The sequence below is a fragment of the Apostichopus japonicus genome, chromosome 16, assembly GCF_037975245.1.
Source record: "Apostichopus japonicus isolate 1M-3 chromosome 16, ASM3797524v1, whole genome shotgun sequence".
NCBI classification, from domain to species: Eukaryota; Metazoa; Echinodermata; class Holothuroidea; order Aspidochirotida; family Stichopodidae; genus Apostichopus; species Apostichopus japonicus.
This window is the reverse complement of record NC_092576.1, coordinates 13,490,385-13,511,191: the sequence shown is the minus strand read 5'-3', so window position 1 is coordinate 13,511,191 and position 20,807 is coordinate 13,490,385. Positions and strand designations below refer to the sequence as shown.

Below are 20,807 nucleotides of genomic sequence, written 5' to 3'. Positions count from 1 at the left end.
TACGCTTCTCTATGGCAGCGAGGCTTGGACAACATATACCAGGCAAGAACACCGACTAAATGCTTTCCATCTCAGATGCCTCCGCAAGATCATGGGCCACACATGGGAGGACAAGGTCACCAACAACGATGTTCTGTGCAAGGCTAGGTCAGCATCAATCTATGCAATGCTCAGTGAACGTCGGCTACGCTGGCTTGGACACGTCTCCCGAATGGACAAAGGACGCATCCCCAAGGACCTACTGTATGGTCAGTTGGAGTGTGGCACAAGATCCACAGGTCGCCCACAGCTCAGATTCAAGGACTCGTGCAAAAGGGATCTCCTGTCAGCCCACAAGGACATCAACACCTGGGAAGACTTAATAGTAGATCGCCCCTCCTGGAGACATGAAGTGAAACAGGGAATAGATAGAGCAGAGCGAGACAGAAGAGAGCAACAAGACCTCAAGCGCCAAAGAAGGAAGGAATCTAGCTCTAGCTCAAAAGAAGATACCATCCATGTCTGCACTGACTGTGCTAAGGACTGCCACTCAAGGATAGGCCTGTACAGCCACCGCAGACGCTGCTCGAAAGTAACGGAACGCAATCCATCGTATGCATATATATATATATATATTATATAGGCTATATATATATATAGGCTATATATATATATATATATGCATGCATCTACCATAATGAACGGAATTCTACACAGCTGTAATCAATACAATTTACAACACGTTTTCGCGCTCCCGAGTAATTTTGAATCCTGTCGTGCGTTTTCCCTCGAGATTTTTATCTGGGAAAAATAAATAAATCTTTGTTAGAATAGCCTTTCAGACAACTACGCAATTGTTGAAGTTAAATATATTTTGCGTTATCATTTAATCAATTGTTTTGTGAGTGAGCGGGGGAGGGGAGGGAAATTCCTGTTTTCTATTGAGCACTTCATATATCTTGTGTAATAATCTTCGGGTTAGCTGGGAAAATTTGAATCTATAAGTACGTGTTCTCTCGAGCGCGTCATTCGAAAGAAAGAAATCAAACCCTTCTTGGGGTAGCCTTTCAGACACCAACGCAAAAGTTGATGATTTATTTAAACAAACAACTCCATCGGCGATTAACTTAGTTTGATTATTCAGAAGTTAGCAAGTTAGTTAGTTTGACCAATAACTCCCTGTAAGAAGCACTAAAAGCAAATATAATATAAACCAAAATACCAAGAAAATAAAAAATACAGTAATGGTAAGAGAAGTAGGAGATATGTAGCCTTAGTCCATAACTTCTAAGATAACAGTTCCTTAATTTTCTAATTGAATGATCAAACAGTGCACTATATATTGTAATGTCCTGTGGCAACGACGAACATGACTAACACAGCATGTCCTGTCTTTAAAGATTGTTTATGAAATGACACATCTTCGTTATGTACCACATACTATTTAGTATAGATATATAAACACACTTCCACATAATTATTAATACAACAGAGAATTTAGAATAAGAACATTTAATATTTTCCATTTCATCCAAGAACACTGGTTTTCACTGTGAATTTTTTGTGTCGATCACAAAATACATTTTCAACAATCCCTGCGCGTGAAGAGCAAAAACACATTTGCTGAAATTGACCTTCTGAAGTTGTCGCATAAAATACGTTTTCATTGCAGGAATACTAGGCACATGTTGAAAACTGCGACCACTTTCTTAACCTTAGTTTTTGTTCTAGATTTAATAGATTTTTACATTTATTGATATAGCATATGTGAATCGAATTGAAAACCTGTCTTTTATAGGTAAACCCAGAGAACAACACTTATGCGATGCATGTATGTATGTATGTATATTAGATCCTCCTGCAAGCAGGAACTCGCGAAGAAGCCTAAATGGCTTATCAAAGCCGCAAGCTGACCGAAGTCAGTCTCTCACATTCATATCTAACGTCCATGATTATGAATTGTTAATTGTCAACAACTCTGTGACTGGACGACATACATTAATCTGGGAGTGACTCGAACCGGGGACCTTATGATTGAAAGGCACCGGTGTTATCCACTGAGCTAACACTCCACATGTATGTATTTTAGATCCTCCTGCAAGCAGGAACTCGCGAAGAAGCCTCATTAGGCTTATCAACGCCGCAAGCTGACCGAAGACAGTCTCTTAGATTCATATTTTAACGTCCATGATTATGAATTGTCAATTGCCAACAACTCTGTAACTGGACGACATATATACATTAATCTTGGAGTGACTCGAACCGGGGACCTTATGATTGAAAGACACCGGCGTAACCACTGAGCTAACACTCCAGCTATCCATCCTCTAAAACTTTAAGACATGACACATCCATTTACGACCAAATTAGTTGATGGCCCGTAAAAGCGGTTGCAGTTAGTTTCATAGCTGGGACAGTTTTGCAGACAGCTACCTCCCCATTTTCCTTTAGTACAAGCTGAAAAAAAACAAGAAGTGAAGAGATTGATGGAACCATTACACGTAACACTTCTCCTCTCGAGAGGTTCTTTAAATATTCACTCTGTTTTAAGCAATGTAGTTCGAAACTTTCTAGTACTAAATCAAATTTAAACATTAGGCCTACTTCACAAATTCTTTCTTGCGAATATTGCCTCAAGGGATTTTAAAATATATAAAAATAAATATTATATATATATATATATATATATATATATATATATATATATATATATATATATATATATACATATACATATACATATATATATATATATATATATATATATATATATATATATATAATATATATAATATAATACATAAGCGGAAGGCCCGTGGTTCGAATCCCGGTGGAAACTGGAAGTTTTTTCACTGTTCTTGATTTTCCAACTCATTACGATTTTCATTTATATATATTCATTTGCCTTGTCGTTTACCTCCATTGCATTATATATATATATATATATATATATATATATATATATATATATATATATATATATATATATATGTATATATATGTTTATATTTACTTTTACATACCTCTGTCACATGCATTGCCCCACCAGCCAGGTGCACAACGGCAGCCATAGCTGTCCCCACCGCATATCAATTACCACCTGGTAGATCTTCACATGTCAAAACCGATCCGGGAGTAGATCCCAAGAGAACCTCATCATCAGCGAAAAAAGCTAGAGAGGTGACCAAAAATAATTTGTATTAGACAAACGAAAAAAAAACACATGTCATAAACTAAAGAAATTCGGTATGTATTTTTTTTTTTTTTAAGATTTCATATCTGATATATTATTCACCGTTACGGAGGAAAGGTCCAATCTTCCATGTTATGTAGACAGCATAATGTCCCACTCAAATATAACAAAACTACACCGAACGTCCTGCACATGATATTTAATACTCAAAATATGTCCCAAATTAAGTTACAAAGGATACCATTATATGAATAATCATAATATAAAGAGCACACACTAAACGTATCAGAACTTATTATTCGGTAAAACGTTACTTTCGTTTTTATCAACTTTGTTTTCAAAGCAAATAAAAAAAAAAGGGTCGGTCGTAAAACCATGTGGATGTTTGTGAATCTGGTGGTTTTTGTGTGACACCTTGATGGTAAACAAGAAGGAATAATATACCTTGCAAAAGTTTGCAGATGTTTAGTATGGAGTAAGCGACATGTTTTGGTTTGTTCAAGGTAAAACATCAACAGATGCCATCAAAAGTCAAAGACTGAATTTTTTGAGGACGATGAATCAAGTTCATGCATTAGCTCATATTAATTAATATATGTACGCTACATATTGAAAAGAACATTGTAGTTATTTATATTGGAGGTCAAAGGTCAACATCGAAGCTCAATGACTGAAAGAGTCAAGCCGAAAAGGTGTGAGCTTATATTTGTTCTTAACGTGTAGCATATTATGCATATATATGCCAGGGTGTTATTACACAGTAACACGTGTTATGTTTTGGGAGCATGCTAGAGCTAGATATGTTAAAGATACAATACAGTAAATTGTAGTGGTATTATTTATATATATATTTTTTTAATATTTTTTTTTAAATATTTTTTTTATATTTTTATATAATATAATATAAAATATTTTTATATTTTATATTTTTTATATTTTTTTATTTTTTTTTAACACAGGCCGCAATAAAATGTGCCTCTAGCATAACACGTGTTATCATGTTATAACACAGATGCATATAAATGCGCAATATATTCAAGTCGAAAACGCTATTATAAGCAACTGTACAATTCGGTTCGGGTTGTTATTTCTACAGTATACAGTATATGTAGACGCCCTATATCAAGTACGAATCTTAGTTTAGTGAGGTCGAATGTCATGCGAGATCGAAAAATGAGAATTTTTGAAAACAGATACTCAATATAAGATCATTCATTAGTAGATAGATTAACCGTTGTGTTTGATAATTGTCAGCGATAATGTAACTGAACATATAAAACATAGATAAAAATATGTATTATTTCAAAAAGAAAGTTATATATGTCATATTCTTTAACGTTGAAGCTGACCGTAACCTCAGTGAAGTGTTCTTCTTTCTAATATTATATATATATATATATAATATGTATCGTGTTTATATATATATATTTATTTCTAAACCATGGTACCGGAATTTAATTCTGTTTGATCATAAAGAAGAATATAAATAACAAGTTCTTACTAGTTTGTATTGAATGTTTTCAAAATTTGTTAAGATGAAGATTTAACTCACCACATTCGCAGGCATTTCCAGAAAATAAAAGAGGACAATTGCAGCGTTCAAAAGTGCTATGCAGGACACCACCGTTCTGGCATACGACGGTACTTTTCTTGCAGGCTTCAGTTGCAAAATCATACCAGTAATTTTCTGGACAATCTGCAAAGAAATTAATATCATTTTCCGCAATTTTTCTTCAACCTATAGTTCACCTGAGACCCTACTCCGGAGGCAATAAGAAGTTCGGGCGGTTTGACAAATGAATTGCCCATGTAACGTCTTTTATATTTACAGATTGTTTTCAGAGTAGGGGAATATTTGATGTGGTATTTGGTGTACAATCAATTTGGTTAGCAATGCAAACTCATGATATATATTTGAAGTGTTTATGAGATAATTATATATTTCATATTCCAGATTACGTACTTCGTACTTCGTTACAATGATGGCATTACTTACCTCGTAGGGGTTGCATAATTTTACAATTTTTAATTTCAAAAATTCCATTATCGGCGATTGGAATAAGGCACTTTATGACAAATGAGCTACATATATATATATAAATATATATATATATATAAATATATATATATATATATATATATATATATATATATATATGTTGATACTAGATGAGACTACCGGGATTACCGGGGATTATGCGGTTGTTGGTGTATTGTTCTGCCGGTGTATTCTACAATACACCAACAACCGCATAATCCCCGGTAATCCCGACGAGGATCCTATATATGGAGCATAACTTGAAGCTATCAGTTGTCTGAAGATCGCTATAACGCGTGAAACTCCGAGTTACAACTACTAGTGTTCCACTAGCCTCATCTAGTATCAACATATATTCCGCTCTGTCCAATGGACATAGAGCACTCTGCGCCAAGATAGACGCCAACCTACTCTATATATATATATATATATATATATATATATATATATATATATATATATATATAAATATATATATATATATGTATATATATATAAATATATATATATATATATATTATATATATATATCATATTTATATCATATAGTTAAATCAAATGGAATCAAATCAAGTGCTATTTTTTAACCGGTATCAATCCTTATCTTTCTGTCATCCTACAATTCTGACACACCAAATCCACAGACGGTCATTTTGTAAAGAATCTTTCATTTTCACCTGGCCTTAGATGCAATTTGGTGCTCCAAATGAGATTTTTTTCTCATTTGGAAATGAAAAAGGGGTTATCTGACTTGCGAAGCGGGGGGCGGAATGATACTTCCGCCCCACCATATTTTTCACTGGGGGGGGGGGGGGGCTGGCTCCCCAAGCCCCCCCCCGGTTCCTACGCCCTTGTGATGTTGTGAAGCGTAAATGAACTTACTTGAAGCAGTTACCAGGATTTGGACAAACCATCCTCTTTTCACCCTTTTTGGTCTCCCTATGGTATAGAGACCAGCATCCTGGACAGATTTCAGGGTAAGTTTAGGTCCGGTGTTAATATTTCGCTTCTTTCCTTTCCACCAAATAATCTTACTACAACCTGGAGACCATCCAACGCCAATCTGTGTTTCCTCCTTTAATTTGTCAGAAGTCAGTGATTCAGGATAAATATGGACTGTATATACACCCCTTGTGTTCAAAATATATGTTTTGTTAAAAAAAGAAAAAAAAAGAATACTAGTTGTGCTAATTCTCTCTGTATAAACGACAATAAGTAGTTTGGTTCAATTCTTATAAGAGTTAAACAATTATATGCTCACAATGGGTACGTAAAGGGTTAACCCTTTATATACCCATTGTGATCATATAATCATTGTGATCATATAATCATTGTGATCATATAATCATTGTGATCATATAATTGTACCCCTGGGGGAAAATATTTACACATTGTAATTACTTAAAATCTGTTCATTTTGTCAATAGGGACCCAAGTATTGACAGATAGGTATTGAAATGAAGTTTTAATTTTTATAATTTTTTTTATAATTGAGCTAATTAGATATGTAAATATGCAAATGAGGTTATGATACAAACAATGTACTTTTTTTGCCCATTTGAAATTATTTTGATGAAATCTGCTGGACTTTTGATAGTTTGATGAGTTCAAGACATGTTATTTCATAAGTAAAATATAATTTGATGCTTGAATGTGAGGAATATGACTGATTTTCCCCCCTCCAAACAAACAAATGTATTCTGTAATACATTGGTAGCCACGCGTAACGTTAAATCATTAACAGTAAAATAAGGAAGATTAATCGATCATCGAAATACATTTCCTTACGAGTTATAAATTGAAGTACTAACATACCTTTCCTTACGAGTAATAAATTTAAGTACTAACATACCTCATGGAAGATTAATATTTCGTATCCAATCATTATACCTTTTAAATTCTGGATATTCACTATTGAAACGGTATGGGTTTGTTTTAACTAACCTGATTATGGTTTCAAAAATGTGTGAGCGATGAAAACAAAATCACGAAAAGTATGTGTTCCTTTGAATACACCATATCGCTCTTGTGCAAGTAAACGGAAATATACTCCAAAGTTATCTCCACTAGCAATTATTTGACCAGTCTCATCGGCAACACTGGACAGATCTTTGTCTTCTTTTGTGACTTTTATTTCACCACCGAGGCGGAGCCTATCGATGGCGTAAATGTAACCGGTCGAACAACGATCGCCTTCAGGGTAATGGGAGATGGTGTAAAATGGTGGAAAACTCCTAATTTGAGATTTTGCTGAAAGGAAAAGTAGGTATTGCTGTTGTTGATTTAAATATATATGAAGTGTTTTTTTTTTCTTTAGTAAAGAAAGAATTGACTTACTGAATGATTAGCAAACTTCAGGGCTATCTTACGAAGAGGGAATGCCGCATGTAGATGAATGTGCAGGGCACTACAGGGCGTTTGTAATATAATAACCAGAGGGGGCCGCGGCTCCTCCAGTCCCCTACACGGCCTACCCACTCAGCTTGTTTCCGTCTCAGCCATCCCAGTTGGTCCCAGTAAATAATGATAACACAAACCTAACACTTAACTTGCACCTAACTTTCCCAAATGGCTACCCATCAGCATAATTAGGGTACGGCTACCATCAGAATGCCCTAACGTCCTTTTATATCTCCAATTACACGTGTAAAACAATTAATACTACTATTTTTCCTCTACTAAGTAATTTTACCGAATAGATTTTTAAAAATTTACCGTTCTCTTTTTGGGGAAGTGTAAGTTTCTAAAACATGAGATCTCAAAATAAAGAAATGTTTAGATTCAACTTACAAGGCCTGTGAAGTGATATTTCCGGCTATCTTGGAAGAATTTTTGGCAACTGTTGGTGGTGCTTCGCTTAAATAGAGTTATGATGGTCCCTTTTGGGAAATGGGCAACCCACTTTACATTTCTTTAAAAAAGTCCTGCGGCAAAAAAAATTCTGTTTTACATTTCTCAACACTATCCGAACAGGTTAATTTTAATCTAGCGAGACCTAATGAACCAAAAGTGTGTGCTTATACTGTGTCCAGCTGCTTTGTACTCTTATTTATAAATCACTTCACAGGCCTTGTAAGTTGAATCTAAACATATTATCAGGAAAACGTTGCTGTATAATGGTTACTCTAAACTATATTATTTATCATTATGAAGTACTTTTGAAACAGTAAAATAAGCTACTCTGTTTTACTTCATATTGATTTCGACGAAAGAAAATGTTTCAGCTAAACGGTTTGGCGAATTGAAGCTCATTTCTCACTATTTCAGACCACCATCTACGTCAGCAACATGCATTTGGAAAGAAATCTTAGTCCATGCATTGATTCATTTTAAAATTAGAAACAAATTTATATATGAAAAGAACTCGTCCTTACTAACCACGGAACTAATTGAACTACTCTTGTAAAATTGGATCCGAAGCAAATGTTAATGCGACTGATGCTTGCCGTCTTTGTTGTTATATAGTAAAAGAAAACAATGGCAAGTGCTATGGTATTTTACTAATTATAACATTAATTTAACTATATAAGTCATATTTACCACCACAAAAGATGACAGCAAATACTCCGCAAAAGGCTAGTTTATGTGCGACATCCATTCTGATTGGTTCTCTCTGTAGTAGTGAGATACCAGAGATCGAATTACGATATTGAAATATAAATTGAAGGCAATCATTCATGCAAAGTCGTCCTTTCATATCGACGCATACGTAAACTGGGATATTTGCATAAAGGTTGATTATTGTACTTTACAAGTTCAAGATATCATAGGCTTGATTGCACCAACTATTCTACAAATATAAAAGATAATGCTATAAATGGATTTAGACGAATTTAACAACAATGTCATTATCTGACTTCTAGTTCTAGCTTGGTGAATTCATATATATATATATATATATATATATATATATATATATATATATATATATATATATATATATTTATATATATATATATATATATGTATATGATCGCTCAATTGGGTTGGAACAATACTTGGTGTTAGTTCCTTACTTCCAGATGACAGGATGTGCATCCACACTTCACAGCTCGTTTAACTTTCACGGAGGGGAAAAATTCTATGAACTGAATATTTAATATTTTGATAATTTCAAAAGGTTATAGATAGTGATATTTAGAAAGACTTTTGTGAACTTTCCGACATTTTGAGGACAAATATTGTTGTTACATGATATTGACATTTATGGACAGTTGTTTTATAGCAACAACTCTTTGTATATGTCGTGAATGTTGCGTAGTCTCAGAGGAAGAAATAACTTTTGGTTTGGACCCCTGTAATTGAATGTTAAAGAAGTTTCCACTGCATGTACCATGATATAAACGCAACAAACCACAGTCAGTGACCTTTGCTAACAACACATTTACTTTGCTATCGTTGTCGCTCGAAATCACCATTTTTTTTCATTTTGTTTCCAAACAACCATTTTGAACTTGTTGACAAAACAATTCGATCACAGTTGCTAAACAGCTGTAATCAATACAATTTTTCAACAACTAATTCTCACTCTCCTGAGTAAATCTGAATCGTGCCAGTGCGTGTTCCCACCAGGGTTATATCTGAGAGAAAGAAACCAACAACCGCTTGTTAGAATAGCTTTTCACACACCAACGCAATCTTTTTATATTAACTATATGATGCTTTACAATTTACTTAATTGTAGGAGTCAGACCCCGTGATTTTTATTGAGCACTTAAAATTTGTTGTATAATAATAATAATAATAATGGCGTGAAAAGATTACATTTGAATGGTGTTCTCTCGAGCCTACATGTTCCCTCGAGCGCTTTATCCGAAAGAAAGAAATCTACCAACCCTTTCTCTTAAAAGAGCCTTTCATACACCAAAGCAAGTTTTTTTCTTAAATTAAATATATTATGCTGTATTTTGTATCCTTAATTGTAGAGTGCAGACCCCGTGTTTTGTAATTTATTGTTGAAAAGAAAACTGTCACTCGATCCACCGACAAAATAAAAGATTCAAGATTTTGACTACAATCTTACCCATATTTTGCTCTACTCTATACAGACGACGCTTGAAACATCTTTTATACGTTCAATCTGCCGTTATACAAAATCTGCCAATTACTATTCAAGATGATTTAAGTCAAACTAATACATGCTAAGACGGTCTTTGAGAACGGAAGACAATGAGCAGTGTTGAACGGACTTGTTATCTATTCAACAAATGCTTTATAAATGATAAATGATATTCATAAATCAGCGGACTACTAACCATGGATGCACTGAGCATAAAATCATTTCGATTCAGAGATATCTATTAGGGTGTGATTCTTTAGAACACAAAGTTACACTTTGGCGATTGATATTCATACTGGTCTGAACATGTTTGCTCGTTTGGACTATATTTCTCGCGAAATTAAACTAATCTCTTCCATCCTATGTTCTTTATTGTCTAAGAACTGTCATTGATTATCATGACTGTTCTGATTGATTCACATGAATCATTTTGTTGATTTATTGGACTAAAACAGACCTATAGGAATAACGAGCGCAGTGGCGTAGGAAGGTACTTTTGAGTGGGGGGGGGGGGGGCTGAAGACTGATGGCCGGCCTGGGGGAGGGGTCTAAGGGGAGGGGGTGTTTTTTTTGCATTTCCAGGTGGCCTCAGATGCAATTTGGAGCAATATAGCACACTTTAACACCCACTCCATTTTGTAAAGAATTTTGCATTTTCACCTGGCCTTAGATGCAATTTGGTGCTTCAAATGAGCTTTTTTTCTCATATGGAAATGAAAAAGGGGTTTTCTGACTTGCGGAGCGGGGGGGGGGGCGGAACGATACTTCCGCTCCCTTATTTTTTCACTGGGGAGGGGGTGGCGCCCCCAGCCCCCCGGTTCCTACGCCCTTGAACGAGCGTATGTACAATACAAGATATATTTGTTGTTATAGAGGATGTAGGAAAACAATGGAAATTAAAGTGATCTAAAAACCATGTGTTAGTTTGACTAATAACTCACTGTATAAACAAATACTTTATCAACCAAAATATCAGCACATACAAAATACATTAATGTTAAGATATTCTTCTCCTCCCCTTCTGTAATTCGCTGCGTCCCCCTCTTCTCCCTCGGTCTTCTCCGCGTCTCCTCTCCTTCAAGCGGAGGGCGTCCGTTACTTTTAAACGACTGCATGGTTCCCTGGGTCGTTCCCGTCACGTGACAATATTCCCACGACAGACTCCTGAGGAGACCCGACAGAACTAGCAATGTTTACACGGTTTATGACGGCTGTTAGCCTGTATCGTCTCAGTCCTTTTATCTCGGGTCCTGCGCGCGCCGCCACCTGCTTCCCAAGCCTTTCAACAACAAAAAAACCGCTCCCGTCCGTCGTAACGTTCGATGAAGTGGACCGACCCGCTAGTCTATGAGACCCTTCGGCGGCAGAACCAGAAATGTTTACAACCCAAGCCTTTGAACAAGCCGTTTCCGCTTGCCGGAACGATCGATGAGAGAGGACTAGAGTCGCTGGTTCCCACCAAAGAGCAATATAAATCTTATATGAAAGGCTGCCAGCTACTACAGGGTGGTATTGAAGGGGTTACAAACTGTAGGTCGTGCCGGCGTGTTATCGATATCAGCACGGAGACAAGTTAATGGTGTTTGCCCGGCAGGCGCGTAGCAGAACGCCTTCGAGCGTGGTGTGAGGTGACAAGTTAAGGCAACATTTTGTTGTCCCAAAATTTAAAAGCCCATTGACCAATCTTCGTGTCGACCGGTGAGGCGGCCATAAGTGCAAAATCAGTGCCGTCAGTTTTGGGGTTAGGGTTAGGGTATACACATGACCCGTGATACACAGTGAATACAAAGAACTATGTTTTGCTTAGGAATACACAGGGACCTTGACGCATTGTGTATAGTAACAATAATGACATACTAGGGTATACACAAGGGTGTGCTAACCCTAACCATATCCATGACCCTAACCCTAACCTAAAGAGTATGTTATGCTAAGGTATACACAGGGTGAATGATACATAGTGAATACTTTCAAGTATATTATGCTAGCTTATTTTATAGCTTACATAAGTTACATGATAAATAGTATACCCTAAACTGTATGTTATGCGAGGGTATACACAAGGTACATGATACATAGTGAATACAAACAACTATGTTATGCTTAGGAATACACAGGGTACTTGACACATAGTGTATACTAACAATTATGACATGCTTGGGTATACACAAGGGTATGTTAACCCTAACCCTAACCCTAACCCTAACCCTAACCCTAACCCTAACCCTAACCCTAACCCTAACCCTAACCCTAACCCTAACCCTAACCCTAACCCTAACCCTAACCCTAACCCTAACCCTAACCCTAACCCTAACCCTAACCCTAACCCTAACCCTAACCCTAACCCTAACCCTAACCCTAACCCTAACCCTAACCCTAACCCTAACCCTAACCCTAACCCTAACCCTAACCCTAACCCTAACCCTAACCCTAACCCTAACCCTAACCCTAACCCTAACCCTAACCCTAACCCTAACCCTAACCCTAACCCTAACCCTAACCCTAACCCTAACCCTAACCCTAACCCTAACCCTAACCCTAACCCTAACCCTAACCCTAACCCTAACCCTAACCCTAACCCTAACCCTAACCCTAACCCTAACCCTAACCCTAACCCTAACCCTAACCCTAACCCTAACCCTAACCCTAACCCTAACCCTAACCCTAACCCTAACCCTAACCCTAACCCTAACCCTAACCCTAACCCTAACCCTAACCCTAACCCTAACCCTAACCCTAACCCTAACCCTAACCCTAACCCTAACCCTAACCCTAACCCTAACCCTAACCCTAACCCTAACCCTAACCCTAACCCTAACCCTAACCCTAACCCTAACCCTAACCCTAACCCTAACCCTAACCCTAACCCTAACCCTAACCCTAACCCTAACCCTAACCCTAACCCTAACCCTAACCCTAACCCTAACCCTAACCCTAACCCTAACCCTAACCCTAACCCTAACCCTAACCCTAACCCTAACCCTAACCCTAACCCTAACCCTAACCCTAACCCTAACCCTAACCCTAACCCTAACCCTAACCCTAACCCTAACCCTAACCCTAACCCTAACCCTAACCCTAACCCTAACCCTAACCCTAACCCTAACCCTAACCCTAACCCTAACCCTAACCCTAACCCTAACCCTAACCCTAACCCTAACCCTAACCCTAACCCTAACCCTAACCCTAACCCTAACCCTAACCCTAACCCTAACCCTAACCCTAACCCTAACCCTAACCCTAACCCTAACCCTAACCCTAACCCTAACCCTAACCCTAACCCTAACCCTAACCCTAACCCTAACCCTAACCCTAACCCTAACCCTAACCCTAACCCTAACCCTAACCCTAACCCTAACCCTAACCCTAACCCTAACCCTAACCCTAACCCTAACCCTAACCCTAACCCTAACCCTAACCCTAACCCTAACCCTAACCCTAACCCTAACCCTAACCCTAACCCTAACCCTAACCCTAACCCTAACCCTAACCCTAACCCTAACCCTAACCCTAACCCTAACCCTAACCCTAACTAAAGAGTATGTTATGCTAAGGTTTATGCATGGTGAATGATACATAGTGATTTTTTTCAAGTATGTTATGCTAGCTTTAGGCTATAGCTTTCACAAGGTACATAGTATACACTAAACTGTATGTTATGCTAGGGTATACACAAGGTACATGATACATAGTGAATACAAACAACTATGTTATGCTTAGGAATACACAGGGTACTTGACACATAGAGTATACTAACAATTATGACATACTAGGGTCTACACAACGATATGCTACCCCTAACCCTAATATAAACTAAAGAGTGTGTTATGCTAAGGTATACACAGGGTGATTGATACATATAGTGAATACATTGAAGTATATTATTCTAGCTTAGGTTATAGCTTACACAAGGTACATGATACATAGTATATATTAAACAGTATGTTATGCTAGGTTATACACATGGTACATGAAACATAGTGAATACAAACAACAATGCTATGCTTAGGAATACACAGAGACCTTGACACATTGTGTATAGTAACAATTATGACATACTAGGGTATACACAAGGGTGTGCTAACCCTAACCCTAACCTTAAACCTTACCCTAACCCTAACCTCAACCCTAACCCTAACCCTAAAACTTACCCTCACCCTAACCTTAACCCTTAACCTAACCCTAACCCTAAACTAAAGAGTATGTTATGTTAACATAGTGAACACAAACAACTATGTTATGTTTAGGAATACACAGAGACCTTGACACATTGTGTAGAGTAACAATTATGACATACTAGGGTATACACAAGGGTGTGCTAACCCTAACCCTAGCCTTAAACCTTACCCTAACCCTAACCCTATCCTCAACCCTAACCCTAACCCTAAAACTTACCCTAACCCTAACCTTAACCCTAACCCTTAACCTACCCCTAACCCTAAACTAAAGAGTATGTTATGTTAACATAGTGAACCAAACAACTATGTTATGCTTAGGAATACACAGAGACCTTGACACATTGTGTATAGTAACAATAATGACATTCTAGAGTATACACAAGGGTATGCTAACCCTAACCCTAACCATATCCATGGCCCTAACCCTAACCTAAAGAGTATGTTATGCTAAGGTATACACAGGGTGAATGATACATAGTGAATAATTTCAAGTATGTTATGCTAGCTTATGTTATAGCTTACATAAGTTACATGATACAAAGTATATACTAAACCAGGTGCGTATCCAGGGGGGGGCGTTGGGGGCGCGCGCCCCCCCCCCCCCCGGGTAAGAAAAAGAGGAGAGAAAAAAAAGAGAAGAAAAAAGGAAAAAAGAGGGGAAAAAAGAAGAGGAGGAGAGGAAGGAAGAGAAAAGAAAAAGAAGAAAGAGAGAAAAAGGAGAAAAGGAGGGAGTAAAAGAAAAACGCGAAGACACCGGGAAGAGAAAGAGGAACAGTGACATCATTACAGCGCTGAAGGGTAGCCAGTGACGGATCAATGATTTCGTAAAAGTGTGACTCACCCTACCCCTTACACCGACAACTCCATTTTTTGACGTTTCCATTTTCCTCTCTCACTAATGATCTACAGTATATATATACTATATATGGTCTATCATAACGCGTGTGTAGAATTGTGCTATGAAACCAACTGTGGCTGGTCTCAAACTCGACCGTGTCGTCGGGGAACATGACGATTTTTGGGATGGGGGCGACCGCCCGCCCCCCCCCCCCCCATTCAGCATTGTTTTAAATGATATCGCTAAGTAATTTCAAAATAGAAAGTGCTTAGATGCAACTTACAAGGCCTGGGAAGTGTCATTTCCAGCGATCTGAGAGACATTTTCGGCCAAAATTTGCTTGTACGCTTCGCGCTAACAAATGGTCCTGGGTAGTGCCATTTCCAGCGATCTGGGAGGCATTTTCGGCCAAAATTTTCTTGTACGCTTCGCGCCAACCTATGGTGGCGCTTCGCTGAGATAATTTGCCTACAGGCTTCGCCCCTCCCTTGGCAAATTCCTCGCTACGCGCCTGTTCGAATTTGTAACGCAAATAGCAGATATCACATCATATCAGTGAGCATGAAAATGGCGTTCCAGGATGAAAAGCCTCAAAACTGTCCGACTTGCCTGAAAAAATAACCAAAAATTTTCTCGCGCTTCGCGCGCGTTCAACGTGTTAATGTCGATATCATATAAGCAAGCATCGGTTATTACATCGCATGCCATCATGTACCGTACGGTCCGTTAAAATTGCGCAGTATACCGCGGGATGCTAATGTAAACAACGACATGTCTCATGTAGATGTATAAAAAGCAGGTCCAATTATGTCAAAACTCTCTTTTACATTAGTAATGGCGAATTAGGGGCTGCACCCCCGCCGCGCAGTGGCGGAGCGTCCATACGGCCAGGGGGCGCATGCCCCCCCCCCCCCCCGACGGACTCAAATGGACTGCTGGCGCGTTTTTCAGCTCTTTACCACTTTTTACTTATTCTAGATTATTGACTTTTTTATTGCGCTCTCATCTACTTATTGACATTTGTCACATTTTGTTGGTGTAATTTGGAGATGACACCTATTTATTCTTTGTTTATCTGCAAATTAGCCAGGCCCGGAAAGGGTCATTTCCTGCGATCTAGGGAGTATCTTTACTCAAAAAATTTCTGTACGCTACGCGCCAACCAGTGGTGGCGCTCCGCTTAGATAGTGTTGAAAGTGCCCCTACAGACCATTCTCGCGCCTCCTGACCAATACCCCTAGCTCCGCCACTTCCGCCGCGCCTCCTACGCCTATGTGTATAGTGTTCGGTTTCGGAAATATCTGCTATTTTTTCATTTCCTTCAACCAAGTTTCATAATAGCCGTTATAAGAGGTTGCAATATTTCTACACCAATAAATTAACTGTGTCTGAATTTTCGAAAATTTCTGACCTACATTCTGCATCACACTTCCCTCTACTCGTGCAATTTTGACGGTCTGTTAGGGGTTCAAGGAAGTTTTTCTATATTGGTTGTCCATAGATGAAATTTTGTACAACATTATCGGTATGTTTTGAAGTGAGTTTATTCACGAGAAAATGTGAATTTTCAAATTCTGAACAAATATGGGGCTTAAAACCTTGAAAAGTGGGGCTGACGGGTATTGTGGGCCGCGACGTAGAATCACCTACAAAAGCAAAGACCCACAGGAGATGCGATCAGGTCGAACATGATGTGTGCCGGGTTGACAATCTTCAAAAAGGTTATGGATGGAAAAAAAAAAACTATTAGGAAATACTTGGTTCTCAGGCAAAAAGTGTACATCTGGTTGGTCATTTCAAGCCCGAGAAGTGCCGTTTCCGGTGATCTGGGGGGTTTCAAAATAAGAAATTTTCTTGTACGCTGCGCGCCAACCGATGGTGGCGCTCCGCTTAGATAGTAATTCGCGCCCCCCGGGTTTGAAAATCCTGGATACGCGCCTGTAAACAGTATGTTATGTTAGGGTATACACATGGTACATGATGCAAAGTGAATACAAACAACTATGTTATGCTACGGAATACACAGGGACCTTGACACATTTTGTATAGTAACAATTTATGACACACTAGGGTCTACACAAGGGTATGCTAACCCTAACTCTAACCCTAACCGGATTTTGCAGTGTCACGGTGTTTGTGCCATGTGGAGGAAAGTCTGATTAGCTTTAATGGGCTGAGGGGTTGGATGTAGAGTTGCCTACGTTCCCCATTATCACCCATAGACCCTGTAGTATATCAACGATATCGGTAGTATTTACAAATAGATAATATTACCTAGATAGGTATACATGCACGTGAGTATCTCATATCTCACGTGTAATGAAGCGTACTTCTTTGCATTAAAGATCGTCGATAAATCAAGTCCCACACGACACACGGAACTGTTCTAGCTATCTGGTATATGACTATAATGAGGAAAATGGCTTCTAAGAAACAGATGCACCGTGCTATGATAAAAGCAAGTAGGAAAGCCTATCAAGTATTATCTATAATCATACATGGCTTTCTTATTTTTCAGTCTCGTCATTTTGTTAACTTCATTCCCAGTTTCGTTCCTGAAAAAAAAAAAATGTTTGATCCTAGAAGAGGGGGCCAGCTGGCCCCCTCTCCGGCCTTCTGGCTGCGCAGCTGTTGTTCGGTTAATACACGAAAGTAACGTATCCGAAATTGGAAGATAAGTAGTAATGAGGCTGAGCATAACATGTACGGTGGTGTAATGATGCCACGATAACTTTGATGAACCAAGAGTATTTGAAATTCAACTATTGTAGATGTACGCAGTGGCGTAGCCAGGACTTTTCAAGCAGGGGGGCACTGGGGGGTCACAAACTTTCCCTGGGGGTCACAAATTTCCTTAGCAAAAAGTTCCGCGAAGAGTGGTCATCCCTCTTCGGCAGTTAGAAAAATGCTTTTCTCAGAAAACATTTTTCACAGTTCATATTTCGAGAACATGAGATCACAATATATAATCAGTTTCAGTGTACATCAAACGGCCCATTTCCTGCAATCGGGGGCCTGTAGGGCAGTGGCGCCACCAGACTTTTCAGTCTGGGGGGGGCACATGGGGGCACCAGCATTTGATGGGGGCACTTAGGTGGATACGGATCGCTGTCCTGGGGGAGGGGTCTAAGGAGGGTCTTTGGAAAATTTTCGCATACGGAGGATGGGCTAGATGCAAAATATTGCCACATTTGATGCTAAATTCGATCTGAAGATATCTCCGGAAATTGCTATTTTTGAGGTAATGATTTTAACAACGCGCAGAATTTTGCAGAGGATATGAACCACATGCTGTCGATATTATGCCTAACCCTATCAATAGAACCTACATTTGTTGAATTACTGTGTGCATGACCCCCGACTCCTTTCTTGTCCTTCTTGTCCTTCTCGTTTTCTCCCATTATGTATTAAGATGTAACAGGTTCCAGCATCGTTATTGGCTCCTATCAGGGATCTCACCATATGCAATCCAAAGTTGGATCACACATCGAGTATGGCTCAGTATGCAGGTGTGAACATTTGCCATTTGTTCCTACAAGCATCTGACCTCAAATGACCTCTGCACCCCCTACACAACAGGGTTAATATATGGGTCCACAAATATAGGCAAGTATGGTGCCTGCGGACCCTCACATTCTCACATTTCGTCAGCTCCTAACCTGTCAACCTCAGACCAAGGCAACATATTGCAGTAACCCTCCCTTCTCACAGCAGGTCCGGATTTTCGGCATTTCACAGGCATCCAATTCACGAGAGGTAAAAGACACACACAGACAGCAGACAAACACTCTCACCCATATGACAAATGCACACAAAGGCTCACACAAAGGCCCTCAAGGTTAGGGTTCAGAGCAACGATATTACTCATCGGTCCAGAAAAAATAAAGCGCGTTCTTTCATATTCTGAGGTCAGAATCATGAGAAAGGTCCAGAAATAGTGTTCTCTGGAGAGTAGGGGTGGCCTACTTTTCAGGAATTTGATTGGACTGCACCTAGTGATTTTCTGAATATTCGTCCTACTTCCTAGGAAATAAAAACACGGCTGCAGCACAGCCAGAACAGGGAAATTCATTGTTTTGAACGATGAGTCATGTAGCTCGCGAAGCGGACGTGTATAGCCGCTGGTATGGTTTGAGCACTGACAAATTCAATGTAAATATCGACACCTGTTGTGATGGCGCGGGTTACGACTTCGATACCCGACGGTCAAGGATATACTTTTTCATTTTTTCGCAGCTCATTTGAAGAAAATACGAATTACTGTGCTTCTTTGTCCTTATGAAAAACCAACTCAGATGATGGGAGTTGAATATAACAAACTATATATATTTTTTTTACCAACCCAAACCTCAGATGGGGGGCACTCGGGGGGGAACTAGGTTTTCCAGGGGGGCACGTGCCCCCTGCCCCCCCCCCCTTGGCGACGCCACTGCTGTAGGGGCCATAGAGTTTTTGTACTCTATGTGCCGTGACCGCAATGACGTCACCCCCCCCCTCCCCACTTCTTCGAGAATCGAACCTGCTGACGTTCATGTGCATAGGCGTAGGAGCCTGATTTGATTTGGGGGGGCTGTAACGACTTGCCCGAAAAATATTACCAAAATTTTTCGCGCGCTACGCGCGCGTTCAACATCGTAATGTGCTATCATATAGCCATTCATCGGTTATTACATCACATGCCGATAACCGATGAACGCATATATGACATGCACAATAAGATGTTAAACGCGCGCGGAACGCGCGAAAAATTTGGGTTGTATTTTCCCTCTTATTACCATTCCATATTGGTTATAACTATTGGGGAAGTCGTTACAATAATAACGATAATAATAATTTCAGTTTAACCATTGAAAAACACATTGCAAATTATTATTCTTTCCGTAGGTGCCCGAAAAATTCTCAGCATATTGCCCGAATTTTCACCCCCCCCCCCAAAAAAAAATTGGAAAACACATTGCAAGTTATTCATCTTTCAGTAGGTGCCCGAAAAATTCTCAGCATATTGCCCGAATTTTCACCAAAAATTTTGTTTGGGGGGGCTGCAGCCCCCCCAGCCCCCCCGCCTCCTACGCCTATGTTCATGTGCAAAATTCGTCGTTAGCACTTCAATTCCCTCTGGAGAGACAATACCTTTTAAAAAATTACCAATGGTCTTAATGTTTTGTTCATTCACTTTCACATGAGAGTAGTAATTTCCTAATCAGACAGGATGAATATTTGGTACATATCTCCGAAAGTCTGAACATCCTTTTTATTTCTTTGTTTGGATTCTCCTGTTTTACATGTGTTAACAAACTACGCATGAAGCTAAGTGTTAAAACTGTTTAAAAGCAAACATAACTGCTTTATATTTGTACTAGTTACCACACCCTGGAGGACTTGTCGATGTGAGTGATAAATCTACCAAGCTGAACACTGTTCAGATCAGATGAGAGCTATTCTCCTGTTATTGTGCCCGTTCGCAAATTTGTCCACGAACAAGTCCAGATCTAACTTCTCAACACGGTGACTCTCTATTGAAA

At 39.0% G+C, this 20,807-nt stretch overlaps 1 protein-coding gene and 2 long non-coding RNA genes across 4 annotated transcripts in view; 1 reads left to right on the top strand and 2 right to left on the bottom strand.

Moving 5' to 3' along the window:
* Positions 1–20,807, top strand: part of LOC139981960 (phospholipid scramblase 1-like) — a 175,574-nt gene that overhangs the window by 32,954 nt on the left and 121,813 nt on the right. The gene's annotated exons all lie outside the window — the stretch shown is intronic.
* Positions 1,040–3,075, bottom strand: LOC139983608 (uncharacterized). The gene is made up of 2 exons (XR_011798765.1): positions 3,003–3,075; positions 1,040–2,436 (listed from the first exon to the last, which is right to left on the bottom strand). It is a non-coding gene; the product is annotated as an uncharacterized lncRNA (long non-coding RNA).
* LOC139983607 (uncharacterized) lies at positions 3,072–6,357 on the bottom strand. The gene is made up of 3 exons (XR_011798764.1): positions 6,093–6,357; positions 4,725–4,868; positions 3,072–3,151 (listed from the first exon to the last, which is right to left on the bottom strand). It is a non-coding gene; the product is annotated as an uncharacterized lncRNA (long non-coding RNA).